This window comes from Pezoporus occidentalis, unplaced genomic scaffold, assembly GCF_034315485.1.
Source record: "Pezoporus occidentalis ecotype Australia unplaced genomic scaffold, CSIRO_AGI_Poc_V1 ctg34, whole genome shotgun sequence".
Lineage (NCBI taxonomy): Eukaryota > Metazoa > Chordata > Aves > Psittaciformes > Psittacidae > Pezoporus > Pezoporus occidentalis.
The window spans coordinates 2,508,816-2,516,922 of record NW_026915376.1 but is presented as its reverse complement, the minus strand read 5'-3'; positions in this window follow the sequence as shown (position 1 = coordinate 2,516,922).

Here is an 8,107-nt window from a genome sequence, read left to right as displayed (position 1 = left end):
CTGAAGGAGCCCACTTCTGCTCTACTTCAGTACAGGGCTTTCTCTCTGTCACTTGCCTTTCTCATACCCTCTTTGACATCAGTCACCACACTGACTGCCTCGCCGCTGGTATTATGCCCTCTTGGGAGAGTTGTTTGTCTCTGGTGCTCCCTAGGCATCAGGTAACCTCCTTCTCTCCCAAGGGCACTTCCCTTCACTGTGCAGTTCTCAGCTGTGGCTGCCTCACTTCTGGCGTGCCCTTGTGCATGCTGTACACTCCAGCCTCCCAGCACAGAATCCTGGAATGGTTTGGGCTGGAAAGGACCTTCTGATCATGTAGTTCCAACCCCCCTGACATGGGCAGGGACACCTCACCGGCCTTGAACATTGACAGGGATGGAGCATTTACTGCTTCTTTTGTCAACCTGTTCCAGTGCCTCACCAACCTCCCGGCAAAGAACTTCTTCCTTGTATCATAGAATCATAGAATCAGAGAATCGTTAGGGTTGGAAAGGACCTTAAGATCACCTAGTTCCAACCCCCCTGCCATGGGCAGGGACACCTTACGCTAAATCATATCACCCAAGGCCTCGTCCAACCTGGTCTTGAACACTGCCAGGGATGGAGCATTCACAACCTCCCTGGGCAACCCATTCCAGTGCCTCACCACCCTAACAGGAAAGAATTTCCTTCTTATATTCAACCTAAACTTCCCCTGTTTAAGTTTTAACCCATTACCCCTTGTCCTGTCACTACAGTCCCTAATGAAGAATCCCTCCCCAGCATCCTTATAGGCCCCCTTCAGATACTGGAAGGCTGCTATGAGGTCTCCATGCAGCCTTCTCTTCTCCAGGCTGAACAGCCCCAACTTTCTCAGCCTGTCTTCATATGGGAGGTGCTCCAGTCCCCTGATCATCCTCTTGGCCCTCATCTGCACTTGTTCCAACAGTTCCATGTCCTTTTTATGTTGAGGACACCAGAACTGCACACAATACTCCAGGTGAGGTCTCACAAGAGCAGAGTAGAGGGACAGGATCACCTCCTTCGACCTGCTGGTCACGCTCCTTTTAATGCAGCCCAGGATACAGTTGGCTTTCTGGGCTGCAAGCGCACACTGAAGCTGGCTCACGTTCATTTTCTCATCAACCAACACCCCCAAGTCCTTCTCTGCAGGGCTGCTCTGAATCTCTTCTCTGCCCAACCTGTAGCTGTGCCTGGGATTGCTCCCACACAGGTGTAGGACCTTGCACTTGGCATGGTTAAACTTCATGAGGTTGGCATCAGCCCACCTCACAAGCGTGTCAAGGTCCCTCTGGATGGCATTCCTTCCCTCCAGGGTATCAACCGAACCACACAGCTCGGTGTCATCGGCAAACTTGCTGAGTGCGCACTCAATCCCACTGTCCGTATCAGCGACAAAGATGTTGAACAAGATCGGTCTCAACACCGATCCCTGAGGGACACCATTCGTTACTGGTCCCCAGTTGGACACAGAGCCATTGACCACAACTCTCTGTGTGCAGCCATCCAGCCAGTTCTTTATCCACCGAGTGGTCCATCCATCAAATTGATGTCACTCCAATTTAGAGACAAGGATGTCGTGTATCTAACCTGATGTCCTGCCTTTCTGAGTCCATACAGAGGGGCTGCACATGAGGCACCTGACAAGTATCCCAACATGAAAAGGGAAAAGGAAAAGCGAAAGAGGGAACTTACGAACACACACCGTGACCACAAGATAGAAGAGACTGAGTTAACCTGTGATTCACAGCACAGACACCCAAGCTGGTAAGAAGAGAGACTGAAGCGCTGTCTGTTTCCCCCGGTGGTTCTGTGAGCAGCTGAAGCACCTCTTCAGCAGCACTGTCCCGATTACAGACACTCATGTTTGTAAACCTTATTAGTCCTGGGAAGAAGAGAGACTGGCCATGCACTCCAGCACTGGTGCACATACCTACAGCAGTGGAGATGGAGATATAGGTCCCTGGCTGGAGGCAGCAGGACAGGGAGAGAGCTCACTGGCTACAGCTCCTGCTTTATCCCTGCACTCTGATTTTTAAAACTGTAGTTTCTAACAAAAAGGCTCAGCTTTCCCAAAGTGGAACTTTCAAAGAAGAATTCCATTTCACAAGATCCTTTACATACTAAAGGCTTTAAATCCCCTTCAGTTTTCACATAGCATCTTACTGCTTTTACCAGTCAGTGCTGAGGCAGGTCACTGGTCACAGCTGATGACATTGACCACAGAACCAACCAGGGACCGCAACAAGTGACTTCAAAGAAGCCCGAATATAAAAATGGTTAATTGTTTCAGATGAGATGACTGCAAACTAACTGTAAGTAAATGTACATAAACATTAACATGCTAATAACTGGCTCCAGGCACTGAATGACTTCAAACACGCACTGAATTCCAGGTAAACTGAAGGTATATCACAGCCATGCATCACACTGCAGTAACCCCATCACATTGCAGTGATGTACCGTTTAGATGACCAGATGGCACTGGAAACCCAAGCCTAAAGGTTGAAACCCCTCAGATTTTGTTAAGAATTAAATATGCACTCACTGGGGAGCATTAAAAATATATTACATACTGCACCCTCAGTATTTAATTCCCCAAAGTTTGAACTCCCATATAGATTACTATATGATAAGGTGTTCAGAGCTTATCCCCTTTTGTAACTTAGCCAAATTACCATATTGTAATAGGCTTTTTAAAACATGGTTTTCATTAATAATGAATAAGAATACACAAAGGCTTTCCCGTGTTTGTCATATCATCTTCACAGAGTGATGCCGTGTGAATAGTTCAGCTTTGGACTTCATCTTGAAATGCAAGGCTCGATCCGACAGAGGATGCTCCAAAGGTGACCGATTGCTGCCATCCTGTGGCAGGCACATGAATTTCAGACTGACGTTTGCGGGAGAGAAAATACTTAAAAAATGTAATTTTAGAAAGAACTCTTACTAACTCATATTACTCTTAAATGCCATAGAAGAAAACTTGTCGTCTGTAAACGGCAATCTTCAGATATTAGAAAGCCATGGACCATTACTGAGATTCTAGCAGAAAATAAGGATCAGACCAGGAGAGGCTCACGTCCACCTTTTAAATGGAGAGGTATTGCAACATCCAGTAGTCTGACTCCAGAAAGGATGTTAATCCTGACCATCTCTAACACTAACCATATAAGACTGCTGGTTCCAGAATGCACATGAATACAAAGATATCCCTGTTTCTGATGATGAGGTGTTCTCAATGGGAAAAGCCATCAGATGGCTCAAATAATGTGAGCCTTCTGCTGCTGTGTCCTATAGCAGACTGGTGTGTCCTTGGAACAGGCCTTGGGACAGAGTGGACCCCAGAAGACTTTGCATCCCCAGTCTACTCTAGCAACACACCCCACACTCATGCATCCCTCACAGCAAAACTGCATCCACTTGCTGAAGAAGCCATGAAGCTGCAAGCTGGAAGAGTCACAACACTATTTAGCAGTCTTTGCAGGACTCCTATACAACTAGGCAGACTCACACTGTTCTGTAATACAGGCCCTTAGACACCACCAGGTACAATTCTCAATCACCATGGTTACCTGTACCGGTCCTGCCTTTGATGCCACGCTGTGAATGCTCAGTTTAAAAAGGACAGAGTCTCTTCCACCCTGCAGATATATGAGGTACAATTCACAGCAGAATAAATATCACTTACCCCTTGCTAATTTCACCTGTGCTGCCCCAGATCACAATAGAATAGGCGTTCAGTTTAGTAAGCCTAAAGGTCTGGTAGACACTAGGAAGGTTGATATGGTGTGCATAATCTCCCAACTGTGAAGTCTGTGCAAAGATTATGAGAAGCCATTACAGACCCCAGCAGGACGGTGCCACACAGATGCATGTGCAGCCCAGTTTTGTTTTCCCCTTAGCACAGGATGACGGAGCAAGCAGAAAAACAGAGTCCCTCTAATGCCCAGCTATTTGACAACTGAACTGGCCTCCATAAACAAGCCAGCTCACACCAGCAGACAAAATGGGGCTTTCAGTCTCCCAGCACACTCTCTCTTACCAAATCATGCACTGACAACCTCCCCTCTTTCACCCACTCCTCAACAGCCCCTTCTCTTCTTTTGGGCTCAATACTCATTAGTCTGCAGCAGCCAGACTGCGTTTCAGCCTCACACCCTCTGCACCAGTGGCTGCCCCTGGCTCTGACAGTGCTTCTCCGTGCTAGCAGCCAACACAGCCAGCCAGCCAGCCAGCCCTGCCCTGCAGCATTATCTGGTCTTACCTTCTGAGGTCCATCCATTTGCAGCTGATTTCTATGTGTTTCTGAGCGGCTTCCATAGGGGCAAAGAATATAGCCATCTCCTGATGATGCCTGTGATTGCTTTCAGCTGTGAGGAGGCGACTGTTTCTCAGTTCCAGGGAATAGTTTCTACAAGAGAATGCCAGGGATATGGTCTGCGTGGTGTGTTCTCAGCTCACGTTCCCAGAACTGCTCTAGCTACTGAAACATGCCTGTGAATTGTTTAGGGATACTACTAATGAAATCCACTGAAATCCATTCTGTGTTCCTTCATACACTCGTTTATGTAAATAGGCTTTTAAAATCATTGAGCTTTGAAAAAAATTCTGGCTACATAGGTGAACTTTGTTCTGGGAGCAATTTGTAAGAGCGCAGAATTGCCCGTAGGCAGTCAACAGAGCTGTTGATCAGTATTTAAAAGGCAAATGTCACTATCGGTCTATGTCAAAGGGTACACGAACATACAAACCCAATCGTTAATAGTTTGCTAACCCAAATGTACATTATTAGATATAGGTCTCTTCAAATTGCCCTGAAGACTATAGGATTTTACTCAAATCTTTACCCCAAGTCTCAACACTTACCATTCTAAGCCAGCAAAGTCATACTTAACTTCGACTTCTGAAATCAGTTCAGAGCAGTACAAAAACTTAATGAGGCACTGAAGAAGCAATGTCTACAGAAACAGGAAGAAAGACCTCCTTGTCCACCCCTCATGGTTGAAATACCCCATAGAAATCTTGAGGATGGCAAGGGCCCTATCCTACTGGAGCTGTCACCACAGTGAGGTGCAGTGGTTCTACAAGACCCTCTTTCAACACCAAGTACTTATGCAGTCGCTCGTGTGCTGTTCAGTGTAACAGGCACCTGCAGTGCCATACTGTGCTGCTGTGTCCACAATGTTCACAGGGGGATTGCTCACTGCAGTGAGTGCAAAGCGGAGCCTTCTAAGGGCCCAGTCTTTCATGATCTCAGATATGCATTTAGAGGAAGCAATTGCTCAATTTCAGGCAAAAGCTCAGCATTTCTGCTGAGAATGAGTTTTAGTTAGTCTGATACAGTCAGCTACCTCCTTGCATCAGTGACAGATGCACACAGAAGGAAGCAGCTCTCAACTATTTTCATGCTATCACTAGTGGACAATCTCAGCTTCTTCTGGAGCTGAAAGTGACAGTGGTTCTGCATTTCTCTTTTCCAAATTCATCTCAAGGACAATTCCCAGCCTTCAATGAAGGTTGGAAAGAGGTGAATACAGGCAATACTCTGGAGATGATTTTTCATGAAGAAATAGCTGCCAAGTGTTTTGGGGCAATTCCCTGCTAATTTAGGCATCTTGCAACCACAGATTCCAAATATGCAGATAAGCAGCATGATCTACATGGAATTTATTTTGCACAACTAGTTTTCCTGAGAAGGCAATACCAAGCGGAAGGAGAAACATTCCTGGGAGCAGTCAATGATTTGTCTACAGATAAAAATGAACTGACATTTCAACAGCAATGCTGCCATCCCACTGGAAAGAATTCCTGCACACCAGCCTGCTTGGGGTGGGCAATATAATATTCCTGAAGGCCAAAAATGCAGCTGGTGGGAAAATCCAAATTGTTTTCTTTGGTCAGACCCCTGAATACCATCAAGCCCTAGAACTGTGGAGGGTTGCATCCTGACAGAAACATGTGGGATCAGAATTTGCTTTCCACAGCTCTGAAAAAACTGGGGTCTTCTCCAAACATTTTCCTGATCAAGAAAATCCAAACGCGTTACCTTTTTCGCTGAGTTTTTCAAACTAGGCATTAAGCCTAAATTATAACACGTTTCCAAAAAACATGCATTTGAATTCATAAATCTGCCTGCAACACTACAGAAAATTAATATTTCATAAGGTTAACATAAAACCCAAACACAAAGACACGCTGGAAACCTAACAACAAAATTATGACCTCTGTTTAAATTAGCATTCAGTGCAAAGAGAGGCTTCTATTCAACTTTGGCAGATTATAAAGGACAGAAAAAGACAATGCAGTACCAAAATTAAGTAACTAGTTCTCCCTGTTCATACAGTTTCTTCAACAATTGTTGTTAAGACTGGACATTCAGCAGATAATCCAGAGAGCCATCACTGATCAATATTGAGTGTATTCAGCAAAACTGAAGAATTAAATGTGTTGAACAAAAAGGCAGGAAGTCCTGAGTTAGGTCCTAATCAAAAGAACATGAGCAAGGGAACAAGACACTTAATTTCGCCAGCTAGGATTAAGCACTTAAAAAAAGAAAACATTCCTTCTAATTCTTCAGTGATAAGAAATTCTCTTTCTGGAGTGACTTTGTATACAGGGATAACTTGGAATTTCACAAGAGGTCTTAAAAATCAGGATTGATCTTTGAATCAGAAACTAGGTCCACAACCACATGGATTCTATTACTGCTACAATACAGCCCCATTGCCCAAAAGAAAGATACACTGCAGAACAATGACCCAAGTCAGAAAGTTCCAACTTGCCTGCATTTGAGGTGAAAATGCTTCACTGGGACACTTTGCTTCTAGGCCCTTCCCAACTGAACAGGGTAGATGACGATTCAAGTGAAGCAAGCTGCTGACCTCCACTGCTGGAGAAGCAGGCATCCTGCTACACAGGCTCTGGACCAGCTGCAGGAGCTAAAACCTGTAGCTTAAATTGTCCCCTTGGAAGTGAGGAGGCAGCTGCTGTGAACCATGCTGTGCAGAGGCACACTTGATTACCACGCTGTTGCTGAGCACGAAGAGTGCCATTTCTGGGCTAGCTGCTGTTTCCAAGAGACATGCATACAGAAAGAATACCAAGGTAATTTCCAGTCTGGAAGCAACAAAGATGTGAACTGCTGCAATAAAACCACTACTCCGAGTTACAGGCAAGGATTACCCAGCACAGTCAACAGCACATGCTCTTTATCACCAATTACCTACACCAGCTGGGAGTCCAACTAAATCAATAGCTTTCACCAGAAAGGAACTGACATTGTTTTCGAGTTTCCTTTCTAACCATAATTCAGTCAGACTTCCAGGCAGTCCCCGACTCAAAATTTGACTCTAGCCAGCAAGTGAGCAAGCTTACATAAATGAAACAGCTGACACCCAGAAAAAGGGTTGGATTAAAGAAAACACAACCCCTGCCCCCCCCCCAAAAAAAAAACCAAACAACCCAAGACAACAAAACAAAAACCACCAAAAAAATCCACCAAAACAAAGAAAAACCCCACCAAAACAATCAAACAAACAAAAACCAAACAAAAAAGGGCTATTAAAGTTATCTGTATCGATTTAAGTAACTTAAAATTCAATGATTTTAAGGTGACTTTGCTCCCAGGACTCTATATTAAAAATGCATTTTTACCAAATCTCTTCCAGGGTATTTTTCAGCAGCTGTTCTTGGGCTGTCATTTACAGCTATCACTTGCTAACCCTAAAAATAATAATAAAATTCAGCTCCCTGAAAGAACACAAGATTCAGTAACGCACCTGGAAAAAGGATGCATAACAGAGAACATGAAGTACATAAACTCAACAGAAAAGCTACTTGCATGGTTCTTTTTATTCAAATGTTTTGAGATTTATTTTTTAATGTACATGTACATATATAGATACACATATAATACTTGCCACCTTTGGCAACTGTTGTCTAATGCCAGGATTTACATACAAGGGAAACAGGTAAAGATAATAATATCTTGTTTAACTTGATGAGGGGCACGATATACCCAACCAGATGCTTAGATCACTAAAGCTGTTTCTAGGTTTAGTGCTGGGTTTCCTTTCAAGTTTTACTACTTTTAGCATTTTATGAC